Source organism: Barbus barbus, assembly GCF_936440315.1.
Source record: "Barbus barbus genome assembly, chromosome: 8".
Lineage (NCBI taxonomy): Eukaryota > Metazoa > Chordata > Actinopteri > Cypriniformes > Cyprinidae > Barbus > Barbus barbus.
In genome coordinates, this window is record NC_136736.1 from 11,836,697 (window position 1) to 11,851,218 (window position 14,522).

Here is a 14,522-nt window from a genome sequence, read left to right on the forward strand (position 1 = left end):
AGTTTACAGTAATCACAATTCTTTTGTGTTTAGCCTCAGGAGAGATACTAAGAAGTTTTTCGTAAAAACATATAAGAGGAGGATTCTTTGAGGATGGATTATCCACGCTTTGCGTGGTCTTGCTGATATTAACAGAAGAAGAGTGCTTTCAGGAAATTCTGTGCTGATTCCCACACGCATACTAATGTCCATTCACGAGTGAGGCCGCTGGGCGTTCCGCATCCCTGAATCGCTTCTCCGTTAATAAGGAGAGCCGAGTCACTTCTAGCTGCTGTAGGGCTTATTTCCTGATCATATTATACCACTTCCTCTCGACGGCCTTGACTCAGCACAATTCTAAATATATTCCCCCACACAGAGGCAAAAAAGTGACCCCAGGCTGAGGGTGATCACTCACACAACCAGTTAGAGGACTTGCAGAGCTTTAATAAGGGCCTTTAATTAATGGTTGGCGAGCTTCCAGCGGAGAGGTGGAGGAGAGCGGGTTAAAAGGGTGGAAAGGGGTCGACACCTAAGGACATTAATGCCCACTTCTGAGATTACATGTCCCCTGATGCCATGTGAGAAGCTGGCAAAATGCTAGTGTGGTTAACTAAAGCAGCAAACACAAATACAGCACAGGGATTTACACACGTGTTCTAACATCCATATATTTTTAACCCCAATCATACATAGCAATGTTTTCTAATGGGGCTGCAGCCACTCCGTAAGAGTCACTAATCTGGGTCTTTGTTTAAATCAGAGACACACGCGCATGCGATAAACCACCAGGGCCAATTAGTTATGATGTTAAACCACAGACACTTAGGACTCATCCAATTTAAGAAACAAATAAATTCCGAGGGCACTTACTTCGGTGGAGTGCTCTCAGCAGCCTGTTGATGCTGATTAAATATCGGCGCATGGCGAGGGAGGCATGCTGCATTTATTACCCTGCCTTTGAGTTCCTCTCTGCTTAGAGGATACATTTTTAAAGTAAATGACTCTATGCTCAAGGGACTACTCTGTTGCCTTGAAACATTAGAAACAACAACTGCCTGTACATGGGCTCGGCACACTACAAAAACATCAGAGAAATGGAAATAAGAAGGATGAATCTGGGTCATACACTTTCAGGAAACAGGGCTCTAGTTCAAAGAGGGGATTGGAGGGGGTGGCTTGATGTTTCTTCAAATGACATTGGAACCTAACGTGCATGGAAAAAAGTTCAACGGGATCATGTGGGGAAAGGTTTAGTGGTGGTCAAAGTGGAAGCTGATTCGCTTTCATCATAACCTAAATGCAACTTTCAAAGTGAACAAGGGTTTCTATTGTACAACCTGGAATGAGTCTAGTGTAAAAGCCTTTTTTACAGAGATGTCATTTCTGATAATCTGAAAAGCATTACAGAAGTTTTGTTGTAAATTACTATGCACATGTAAAGTGGCCAACTTGATTATATATATGTCAAAATATGTTCTTTTATTTTCAGCAAAAGAAAGTCATTCATGTTTGTAAATCACGACAGACTGCTCTTTTCTTTTTTTGGTGTCATTACTAAGAAAGTCAGTACTGAGAAAAAAATCTTTCTAAAGTATAGTACTGAGTACCAAATCAACTTGACAGTTTTGGCTGTCTGAATGACAACTGGCTGCTTTTAAACTTTTACATGCATATTTGTGTATGTGCTCTTTGAAGAGTACTTGCTCCTTGCAGTAATGCATGTGAATGCAGCAACAGTTGAATGACTGACTGTATTAGTAAATTATAATGTATTAGTGGAAATTTGGGGAAATACCTACAAAACTAATTTACAATCAATAAGTATATTATAAAAGAGAGCAATCAGAATTATTAATAATGTGGGATATCTGGAACAGAGAAATTTATTACTTTTACAGTCTAATATATTGAAGTTCATTGATTTGGTTAAATTTAAAACTGCACAAGTTATGTTCAGGTCAAGAAATAAGTTACTTCCGGGAAACTTGCAAAACATATTTCTGGAAAGGCAGGGTGGTTATAACTTGAGGGAAGAGTTAAACTTTAAAAAGATTAATATAAGAACAACCTTAAAAAGTATGTGCATCTCTGTTTGTGGGGTGCGGTTGTGGAATGGTTTGGAGCAGGTGTTAAAGCATTGTATAAATATTAAGCAGTTTAAAACGTTGTATTAAAACACTTTATTAAAAGGATATGTGGATGTATAGGGTGATTGTGAGGGTTGTGGGGGTTATAAGGTTGATTGTGATAGGTGATTATAGAAGGATTGGTTGTTTTGGATGAAAACCATGTGGTTGGGGTTTAGTTATTGTGGATTTTGTTAATTTGTGAGGAATATATAAAAATAATACAGGGACTGATGTAATATATTAAAAAGATATACTGGAACGTTATGGAATTGCATAGGGGGTGGGAAAAATAATAAGCTTTTGCTTCATCCCACTCCTTTTCGGACACTTTGTAATGTATAGCGTCTTTGGGACGTGGTTTCTCCTTGGTTTGGCAACAATTTGTTGTGTTTATATATTTTGTTTTATATTGTGTTTTGTTCGAAATAAATAAGTAAAAATGTCTTAATGAGGTATTAATCTAGACACAAAAAGGCATAGTTCCCTCAAAACCAAAGACTTTGTCATCATGTCATTCCAAATATGCATGACTTTCTTTCTGGGGAACACAAATGAACCAAACCTCTCAAAATCTCAAAAGATCCATAGAAGACAGAAAGTCATACAGGTTTGGACTGACATGAAGGTGAACAAATTATAACAATTTAAATTTTTGGGTCAACTACACCACAGGTCGAGTGTAAAGCCCTTTTTTCTAAAAAATAACAGAGATGTCACTCCTCATCACCTGAGAGGCATTTCAGATGTTTTTTTTTTTTTTCCAATTCCAATGTAATGTGACCAACACAAGAATATATACATTTTTAAAATATGTTCAGCAGAGGAAAGCCATTTAGGTTTGGAATTAGGATGAGTAAACTCAATGACAAAATTTTAAACTTTTTTGGGTGAACTATCCCTTTTAGAAAAAAATATTTCTGGTATCGGCAGTATTGGGTATCAATTCAGTTTGCTACTTGAAGGCTATTTGACTGACAACTTGTTGCTTTCAAACGTTCATGTGTACATTTGCATATGTGCTCTGTGAAGCTCCTTGCGGTAACACACGTGAATGTGTCAACATGTGAATGACTGAATGTATTTTTAGTTTAAATTCTTGCCAAGGTATTAATGTAAACACAAAAAAGCATAGTTCCTCAAAAGAACCACAGAACGAAAGTCAAACAGGTTTGGATGAACATGACAATGAGTATGACAATTTTCATTTTGTGCACTGGTCTTTTTTTCCTTATGTAAAATAACAGATGTCAGTCCTGATCACCTGAAACACATTTCAGATGTTTTTCTTTTAGTTAGGCCTACTATCCTCATGTAATGTGGCCAACTCAAGTATATACTGTAATTCAAAGGATTAACATTATATCATTGTCCAAACATGTAATTTTGGTGCTGGAAATGTGAATTTGTTCAACAAAACACCATAACCAGATAATCTCCACAATATTATATAAGGCTTAAATCCTTTTATGATGTTCAAGGCAATGTTAATACTGTCATATGCTGTTCTATCGAGAGATCCAGGTTACTGTTCATTATATTATATAACAAGAAACTCCACATTTTAGAACTCTAGCGCACTTGCTCAACATATTCGAGTTTATATAATATGAAAATGTACACTGTTTACACTGGGCCTGCAGATTTGGTGAAAAGCCTAAAGATAATCTTAGCTTGTTCATTATGCTATCAGCCACTCAGAGGCGAAATGACAAAAATGTCACCGCCTGAGCCATAATTACATTTCTAAACCCTGTGCAGGAAAGATAAACACGGGTGTGGTGTCTATATTAATATAGCTACTGGGGGAGTCATCCATAAGAGAGCAACATAAACATGCAAATATAAGGTAATTTGGTGACATCAACGAATGCACATCATTTGAGAGTCTGCTTTGCATTATAGCTTCTCTGTTAACAGGCATCTTATTACAGAGTAAGATGTTAAAATATTTGGCATTTTTCCAACCAAGTCGGTACTAAGAATATGCAGCAGCACTCATGAATGACTGAATGTATTTCTTAGTAAAAATATCTATCCTGGCAGTATCAGTATCAGTTTGTCTTTAAGGGAAAGTTTACCCCAAAAATGTTAAATCTGTGATGATTTGCTCAACCTCATGTTGTTGAAAACCTACAGGACTTCTGTGGAACACACACAAAAAAAATAAAAAATAAAATGAAAAGATATTTTGAAGAAAGTTGGTAACCAAACCATTTTGGTTATCATTATGTTCCACAGAAGAAAAAAAGAAAGGCATACAGATGGATTGACATGAGGGAGAGTAAAATATGACAGAGGTTTCCTTTTTTGGGTGAATTGTCCCTTTAAATAAACTCTGACAAGCAGAACTAAAACTCTTATTTGTGTCAAAACATCAGATCTGTGCATTAGACCAGGCTGTTCAAATGCAGCCTAATATATCTGCCACTATATTATGCTGATATTAAATCAAACAACAATTGTATTGCAATTGTAAACAACTGTTCCTCAATATTTTTTTGTTCTTCATGAATTGTCCTTGAGTTTACTTGAATAATTACTAAGCTGAAGCAATCTTTATAATTAAGGCTACAGACATTTTGTTAATATTGTATTCAAACTTAACATTAATGTTGTGATAATACTTTGTAATGCCACAGCAAAAAGAGTGTTGAATGAATGAATGAATGAATGAATGAATGAATGAATGAATGAATGAATGAATGAATGAATGAATGAATGAATGAATGAATGAATGAATGAATGAATGAATGAATGAATGAATGAATGAATGAATGAATGAATGAATGAATGAATGAATGAATCAATCAATCAATCAATCAATCAATCAATCAATCAATCAATCTAACTGAACACCTAGACTGCCAGAGAGTTAAATGCATGTTCTCACAGTGCACCTTTGCAAGCAGCAATGACAGGCCCAAGCCCCAGTCATATCTGTTTGCAACTATATTTATAATTCTTTTTCAGTCGTTTGGGCTTTTTCTTATGAGGCCTTTAACATGCTCAAAAAGTAGTGGGGGGGGGGGGGGGGGGGGGGTCTTGGCACACCTTTTATAAAGCCATTTTTAAGGGATTCTGTAGCACAGCCCATTTAATTTACATTTTACCAAAGGTTAATGTAACTTAAAAAAATATATTAATAATAGTTGTTGATTCATTTTTGTTTATGATTCAATGCTGGATTATACTAATTGAAATGTTAAAATGTATTAGTATATATATCAATTAATAACAAACAGAGACTTACTGTAAATTGTTACTATTATTATACATTTGAATAAAAAGTGTGTTCAACTTTTTTATTTTTTTTTTATTTCTGTGAAATTTCACTGGAAAATTAACTACTGACATTTTATTGTCCTGATCATGACCTCAATCACAGGTTGACCCTGTGATATACTTCACAGTCCTGTTGCTTTGAAATGCCAGCAAGAGCTGGTAGAATTATGAAACAAAGAGAGGGTGCATTTTGTTTAGTTTTCCTGAGAAAAATAATTAATTATTAAAAAACCACAACATTGCCTTGATGTTCAGTATAGGCTTGTTGTATAATTCAACACCCTAAAAAATGGGTACAGTTTCTAGTTTGACTTCTGGTGCTGGGCAATTCTCTGCAGACCTGAAGACAACAGAGCTGGGGAGCTGTCAATCATCCGGTGACACACAGAGGGCCGTGTCACCACAAAGAGACAGCTGTGCCAATCTCATCTTTGAATGTCAGTGATTGGAATCTCGAGGCTCACAAAGGAGCAGCCAAATGAGGCTTTTCTGCAAAATCTACCTCGATTGTCATTCCCAATGATGTGCGCTTCTAAGGAGGTGTGCTGCTCTGCGTGTCTGATTGTCAGCCACACAATTTCGGCTTCTTGCTTTATGAATCTGGGCAAAAGAACAAGAGACATGTGACGAGAGGCGGCAGAAGTTATGAACAACTTCTCCTGTAAATGCCTTATTCAGGGCGCAAAACTTCTCAAAGACGCAAATAAGAAAAGTATCTTACCCAATACATCTTATTCATGCGAGGATTCAATAAAGCCATTCACGCTCGGTGTAACATCAAGCAGACTTTATGCTTGAGATGTGCTGCACCGGTTAGTCAAGCGAAACAAACACACACACAGCAGTGGTACTCATTAGGGGTCCAACATTTCTTAAGCCCACGCGAGCTTGCTGTAACTGATCATCTGTCATCTGACATGAGACATCAGGGAGATGACAGCGGTCTTGAATGTACTGGAGACTCGCCTGTGTTTGTCGTGGTGTCTCTTACAGAGACTGCCTGGAAATTTGGAGAACACAATGCAACGCAAATAACATCACAGAGAAGAAGAGAAACAATAACACATGTAAACAAATCAGTCACAAAGTGGCTGTCAGACTCAGCAGAGAGGATTGCATCAAGTGCTGGTGGTGTCATGTTGATTTGAGGAAAGGATGACAGGAATGCATCACTGCTGTTTTTGTCCTGATTTGTTTTTTGGAAGGATGATGAGAAGGCTGTCATGGTTTGACTTTGTTATGGTTTTAGATTCAAGATCTCATGGACAGTAGTGTTCGTGAGATTAAACAAGAAACCACCAGGCATAAAAAGCTTTTCAGCAATGGTACGGTTTGATCAGTGTAGGTAGAAACCGTGTTGTTACAGATCAGCATGAAAAGCTCTGAGAGGATGTTGTCCACCTCCGACAGTGCCCATCACGGGCAAACTGCACTCACTGTACCCTGCTGTCAACTCCCAAGATGCACAGTAAGCTGATATTGTGCAAACATGGGCAAAATGTATTTAGGCTAACCTCATTTATTTATATGGGGCAAATGTTCATCTGAATGAATCTGACAAGAACAACAAATCATTTAAGGAGAATTTTTTTTGTGAAAACCAGTGGGCAAGTCTTGGCTGTTAACATGGTCCCACTAGCCCCTACTGGTAGATGATGTTATTACAGTAATTACAGTACACCAACTGAAAAAAAAAGTTTTTTTTCTCTCTAAAAAATACATAGCTACTTTTTTATGTTATGATAGATTACAGCAATCAAGATTGCTTGATTTTTGGTTGAAGATTGAATTAATGTTATTATTATGACTTGTTCAAAATGAATAACAAATCTGTTCACTTTTATTTTTAGCAATTTTATTAGCATGTAATTGGCATGCACTTTACTCTCGCATGCATGGAGTTCGGTTAATAAGCAGCTTTCTTCACAATGTAATTTCTTTGTGAAACTACTGTAAATAATGAATATGGTATCTAAAGGACTTTATCGCATTATAGTCCTCCACGTCCATTACGTTCTCAAAACTCTGTCCATTTGATAATACCTAGAATATCAAAATCAACTGCGGGGGGCAGATCCTTTTTCTATTTAGCGCCCAAACTCTGGAACAATCTACCTAACACTGTTTGGGAGGCAGACACACTCTGTCAGTTTAAATCTAGATTAAAGACCCATCTCTTTAACCTGGCGTACACATAACACACTAATACGCTTCTAATATTCAAATCCATTAAAGGATTGTTAGGCTTGCATTAACTAGGTCAACCGGAACCAGGAACACTTCCCATAACACCTGATGTACTTGTTACATCGTAAGAAGATGGAAGATGGAAGATCTACGCTAATATTAGTCTGTTTTTTTCTTATTCCGAGGTCACCGTGGATACCCGATACGGTCCGTATCCAGCCCAGATGGTCACTGCAGTCACCAAATCCAGTTCATATCCAGATCAGATAGTGGATCAGCACCCAGAGATGACCTCTACAGCCCTGAACGTCAGCGGAGACGAGGACACCTAGATGAGCCCCAGAGACAGATCCCCAGTGAGGACCTGATTGCACAGAAACTATTTAAACTGAACTGAGCTGGACGATGACATCACTGAATTCAATAATGAAATGCCTTTAACTGAAAAGTGTTTAATCTTGTCATTTTACATTATTGACACACTATTTTTCCTAATTTGATATTGTGCAGTTGCTTTGACACAATTTGTATTGTTAAAAGCGCTATATAAATAAAGGTGACTTGACTACTCTGCTATTTTTGTTCTTAGTTATCTTGCTTTATTTACATTTTTGATTCAATCACAGTGAATTAAGTTTTCTACATATGGAATGGAAGAGATAGGCCTACTGCATGTTAGCTTGCTTATATTTGCTCAGATCTGTTTAAGTCCACATATCATACTATGATCACACTTTAATTTGGGGACCAATTCTCACTATTAACTAACTATTAACTATAACTTTTGTTTCAAAAATCTCCGATTTGCTGCTTATAAATAGTTAGTAAGGTAGTTGTTAAGTTTAGGCATGGGGTAAGATTAAGGGATCTAAAATATGATCATGTAGAATAAAACATTAATATATGCTTTATAAGTACTAATAAACAGTCAATATGTTAGTAGTATGCATGCTAATAAGCAACTAGTTAATAGAGAGATTTTATCCCTAAACTAAATCATCATCACTTTTTTATATTACATATTCTGAATATGTTATAGGCCTATATACTATATACATTAGTTCTATTTTATTATTATATTGCTATTTTGAGTTCATAACCTCACTCCTACCCTAAACCTAACACAACGAAAACCATAACAGGCAAATAAATGTGCAAAACACAAACAAATAATGTCAAATCAGGAAAATGGATTAAATAAATGTGATGCTACATTCTGATTAATCTCACTTTTTAATTGCATGAATTCAAGATTTGCTTAACCTAAAAAAAACAGATCAACATTTGTACATCTCAAAAAGATTTTGCTTACATTTTAGATGGCATTAGTTAGATATATTAATAATGTAAATTTCAGGGTCAATGCAAACATTAAAAAAAAAGTGTTAGAACCAAACTTTATGTACGAACACCTGCATCACATGACATTTACAGCTCAAGTTACTGACTCAAAAAACAACTGTGACCAGAAAGCTCACAAGCAAAGATGGCACATATAAAATCACAAACTTCAGGGGGTGTCCTGCGCCAGCCAACAACTGCCTCTGATATACAAAAACAAAAACAACTACGAACTTGATAAACATCTCAAATCTTTCTTCTCCGCTCAAGAGTAGTGAACAGCCTTGTAAAAATATATTCTGTATATATATATTTTTTTCGTCTTTTATTTATTATTCATAGTCTCTATTCATTAGGTCACAATCCAATGATTTTACAGACAAGGATTGTCACGGTTCACTTACCCACGGTCTCACCTCGTCCCGTGGTTTGTCATGTGCGTGCGTGTTGTACGTGCAGGGGCGTGGCCGAGCCGTCATCCACTCACTCCCTTCAGCTGTGTCTCATCACTGAGCCAGCTGTAGCCCATTTCCTCTACCATAAATACCTCTCTCTCATTCCTCTCCTCTGCCAGATTGTTCTTGATGTCTACCCACGTACAGTGTTCCAGTCTTCTCGTCGTCATCTCGTCATCTGGTGTCCCGTCTGGTGTTCGTGGATCGGAGTTCGTGTTGGTGTCGTCGTGTCCTCGTCTCGTGTCTGGAGTTCCCCTGTCGTCGTTGGGTCTGTCTTCACCACCACTCCACCGTGTAGCCCATCCAGTTCCTGTGTCACTCCAGTACCACAGTCCTGTCGGTGTCTCACTTCATTTCATCAATAAACCCTGTCATTTCACTTGCATCTTGTTTCCTCTTCCCTTCAGCCGATCATGACAAGGATAAAACGTAAGGCCAAAAAAAGTTGTATTCCGTATTAGTTTGGAGCTGAACTGGGAGCTACAACAAAGATTTATATCAATAAAGCTGCAACATCAAAGCAACAGAATGTACAAGGACTGGAAGTGAGGGGGGGAAGAAGAGATCTGCAATATTTCTAAAGCAATACATGGACTGAGAGGTTATATCAGGAGAACATTAAAGACTTTCATCAAGTAATTATCAGCTCATGTCACCATTAGTGCTATAAGAGGCCTTGTAAGATTAAGAGATGGGACTCACTCAAAGCATCATCAAGTTTTTCACCCATGCAGAGTTTAACAACCCCCTTTAGATGTAACCTTTAAGGTGAGGGCCATTGAGATATCTCTTTAATGTAACGATCCTACATTAGCAGTGGCATGAAAGGCAGGAGAAATGTCCTCTGAGCGCAGAGTTAAAAGAAAGGCAACTACTAGTACTTTGAACCGACACAGAAACAGACAATGATCATCGTGGGAGAACAGAGCGAAAGGAAATTAATTTGGGACAAAAAGGTGAGACAAATCACTTCGGCTTCAGCCAAGAAAATTGTTTTCAAGCAGGTCCAGGCATGTTGTGAATGCTGAATGAGGGAGTTTGCGCCTCGTTACAATTCTTTTACTAATAAACCTCCGTTCAGTGGCTACGGGGAATCTCGAGGAGCCACGGAAACATCCATCAGTCGTGTGGGAATAAGGTAAACTTGGTAGATGCATCTGGATGATATGGGCCATTAATCTTAAGTGAAGTGTAATTAGGATGGACTTTATGAGTTCACGTGATGTCATAAATAACAGGAAAGCAAAGGAGCAGCAGCCTGAGAAGAGAGGAGCTTGTCTTCTAATGACCCAGAGAGCTTCTGAGAACAGCCAGGTGTCAATGAGGGCTTTGATGCATGTGTCTGCTGTGCTTTATTTCTACATAATGAACAGTTGGCAACACAACAGCTGTAGACCTGCACAGGGATTCTGTGGCTAAATATTTATGTATAAGCTATTGAGTACAGGAAAGGTAATTTAACTGTACTGCACACTTAATTCAACTTTCTACTCGTTGATTCCAAGGATAAATTAGCTTAATAACAACACTACGCGACGCGAAGGCTGCAGCCAGCATTCCGATCAATAGAGAGCTGAAGTGTAATTTGAGTAACACAAAGCCACGTTTTCAAAAGGATCAATTGCTGGTGCTGCATGCGGCTTCAAAACAGTTATGCAGTCGCAGCAGCAGCACACATAACACCGATACTCATACGGCAAACTAAGATAAAACAAGTGTGACTTAAAATGGCATCAACAATGCATTTGACGTATTGTGGTGTACTTTAGAGTGAAATGGAATATTCACCAGGAAATAATGTAAGGCTAGATTTTGTTAACACTTTATTTCGATAGTCCTCTTTAGACATTCTACTAGCAGTAAGTAACTTTGCAACAACATGTCAACTAGCAGTCATTAGATTATTAGTAGACTGTCTGCTTAATAACCTCTAACACTTTATTTTGATGGGTCCCCAACATACAACATACTGACTATGAGAAACTTTGCAAGTATGTCAACTTATTCTACTAACCCTAAACCTACCCTACTGAGAGTTAGTATGTAGTTGTAAATTAATGAGAATTAGTTGACATGTAGTTACTTATAGTTGGTAGAATGTCTAAAGTGGACTATCAAAATAAAGTGTAACCTAGAGTCTGTCCTTCAAGATTTGATTGAATAGTAAATAGTAGAACTTGCCTGGTTGCCAGCTTCAGAGGCATAAAAAGTTAGGATTATTATGATGTCCAAAAACTAACATACACTGATGCAACTGGGTCATTTATTACAAAACAAAGCAAAATTTTGAAAATTCTTCCATTATTTCCTCATACTCATGCCATTCAAAACCCATATGCTATTATGTGACTATTACATTTCTAGCAAACCATCTTTCACAAAAAAAATCAATAAAATCAATCAATAAAAAGATTGAAAGAAGTCTATATGACCTCTATTCAAAAGTCATACGATATGACAAAAATTTAAGCCATTATTCACTGAAGTTGAAATATGAACTTGTTCTGCGGGGGGTGGGAGTTGGGGGATCTATAAACATAATTTGCAGTCCATGATGGAATTTCTCCTGGAGGTTATTTAAATCAATACTGATCAAAACATTAAGAAACAGTGTTTTATAAACGTAAATTATAAGACTTTTTAAAATACCAAGTAAAGAAAATTCCAAGATAAATTTAACAAAAGATGAAAATTCTGTCATTAAACACTCATCCTTATATTATTCCAAACCCATAAGACCTTCTTCGGAACACAAAATAAGATATTTTTGATGAAATTCGATATCTTTCTGACCCTGCATAGACAGCAATGCAATTGAAACATTTTATGGCCCAGAAAGGTAGTATGGACATCGTTAAAACTGTGTCTTTAACAATGTCTTTACTACCTTTCTGGGCCTTGAACGTTTCAGTTGCCGTTGCTGTCTATGCATGGTCAGAAAGCTCACAGATTTCATCATTTATTAATTTGTGTCTTGAAGATGAATGCAGGTCTTACAGGTTTGGAATGTAATTAATTAGTAATTAATGACAGAATTTTCATTTTTGGGTGAACTCTCGTTATCAATACAACATCCAACAGATCATTATTACCTTTCGATTCATTTTTACAAAAAAAAAAAAAAAAAAAAAGATAATTGAAAAGTATTAGTATTAGTACTGCTTAATTTTATGTTCTAGACCTCCTAACGTTATGTTTTGTTAAAGTGGTGATAAAATGTACAGGGCTCGCAAAATTTAAAAATCCCTGGTAGCCCTTTGGGCAGGTACTCTTCAGATTTTGGTAGCCCGAAAATTTATTTAACTAGCCCAAATAAAAAAAGACCATAAATGTCAATCAAAAACCTTTTTAATACACAAATATCAACGAATATCAAGGAAAGAGTTTTATTTCACTATTTACAAGGTATCTGCAGAATTCTTAAAAATCTATTTAAGGCAATTTGAAAAATTATTTCTTATACCATTTAATGTATTTAAAACTGTCTAAGGCCTTAAAAAAATCTTCAATTTAGCTAAATTTAAGGACCCGTGGGAGCAATGTTCCCTCTAATTTTTTTTCTTGCTGAGCAAAACTTCTCTATTGGGCGGACATTTCGGTCACCTGAGCAAAAGCATTCTTTATACCAGACACAACATGCACACAAAAAAGTGTGTAACTTTTAACTTTAATGTGCTATTTATATTTGATTTGACCCTTGATGTAACTAAATGATGTACATTTTAGGTTACCTGAGAAATCATGTTTACTGTACAATACACTACAGTTCAAATGTTTGGATCAATAAAGTTTTTTAAAGATGTTTCTTATGCTCATCAAGGCTGTATCTATTTGATAAAAAAAATACTGAATATTATTTCACAAAATGATATTGTGAAATATTATTGCAATTTAAAATAAATGTTTTCTATTTTAATATACTTTAAAATGTAATTAATTCCTGTGAAGCAAAGCAGTATTTAGTCAAAATAGAGATTTTGTGTTACAATATAAACTATTCAAAATTTTGGGGTCAGAATTGTTTTTATTTCTTTTTTAAAGATACTTTAAAAAAAGTTTAAAGAAAGTTAAACTGTAATGCCAAACCAGCAGAGGGAGCCCTCACCCTTACAGAAAAAACACATGAATTTCACATGTTATCACATGTTTTTCACATGTGATCACGTGTGACCTCATGTCACCACATGTGAACATAATGGAGCACATGTGGAAACATGTTACTATAGGTTATAATATGGAGCACATGTGAAATATATTTGAACATGTTTTAATAGGTTTTAACATGTGAATCATGTTACACACGTCACAAATACTGTACATTTTCAGCTTCATTGTAATGGGAAGTTCAGATCATTTTACTGACTCTGATCTTTTTGAAACTCATTCATAATTAAAATGTTATATGAACAAATACCCAAACACAACTTTCACGATGTTGATGTTTCATTCATCCCCATAAGCTGAGCTATGCAGTCTAGTGCCGGATACAAAAGTGATAATTAAGTGGTAAGTACTGACAAGCAGAGTCCTGCATGGGTCCGATTTTGTAAATCCGCACCCGCATCCGACCCGCTTAAAATAGAACCGACCACCCGACCCGCAACCGAAATAAAATCATTTTAGACTATCATATTATAGACACACTTACAAAAATGTTTATTGCCAGGTCATACAGAAGTTATTACATGACCATTAACACAAGGACAACTTCAGCCAAAGCTGTCAAAAGGCCGTTACATGAAGAACATGGTTAACATTACCACGAAACTGAGTAGCCTTATAACATTTTACAAATCGAACAGACGCGGCTACAACACTATATGCCACGCAATTTCGTCTATTTCTAAATTATTTGATCAACTTGAAATACAGGCATATTTTTGTAGATGTGTTCCTAAAAATATGCATATATTTTTACGTTTGCACATGATTGTTTTAAACCCGTGTTTAGACCCGCACTGAAAAAAAAGGAAAAGCAGTTTTACTGAATTCACTTAAACAATACACTTACAGTCTACTTAATAAATTTATGTTTGAGATGCAAACATAATTTTATTGTGTAAAGTCTAAATGAAATTCAACAGTCATCAAAACATGATATAATCACTTTGCAAGAAAATGTTCAAATTGATTCAGATTTCCAACA

General features: G+C 36.2%; 1 protein-coding gene across 1 annotated transcript in view; it reads right to left on the bottom strand.

Moving 5' to 3' along the window:
• galntl6 (polypeptide N-acetylgalactosaminyltransferase like 6) overlaps positions 1-14,522 on the bottom strand; it is a 253,291-nt gene that overhangs the window by 216,904 nt on the left and 21,865 nt on the right. The gene's annotated exons all lie outside the window — the stretch shown is intronic.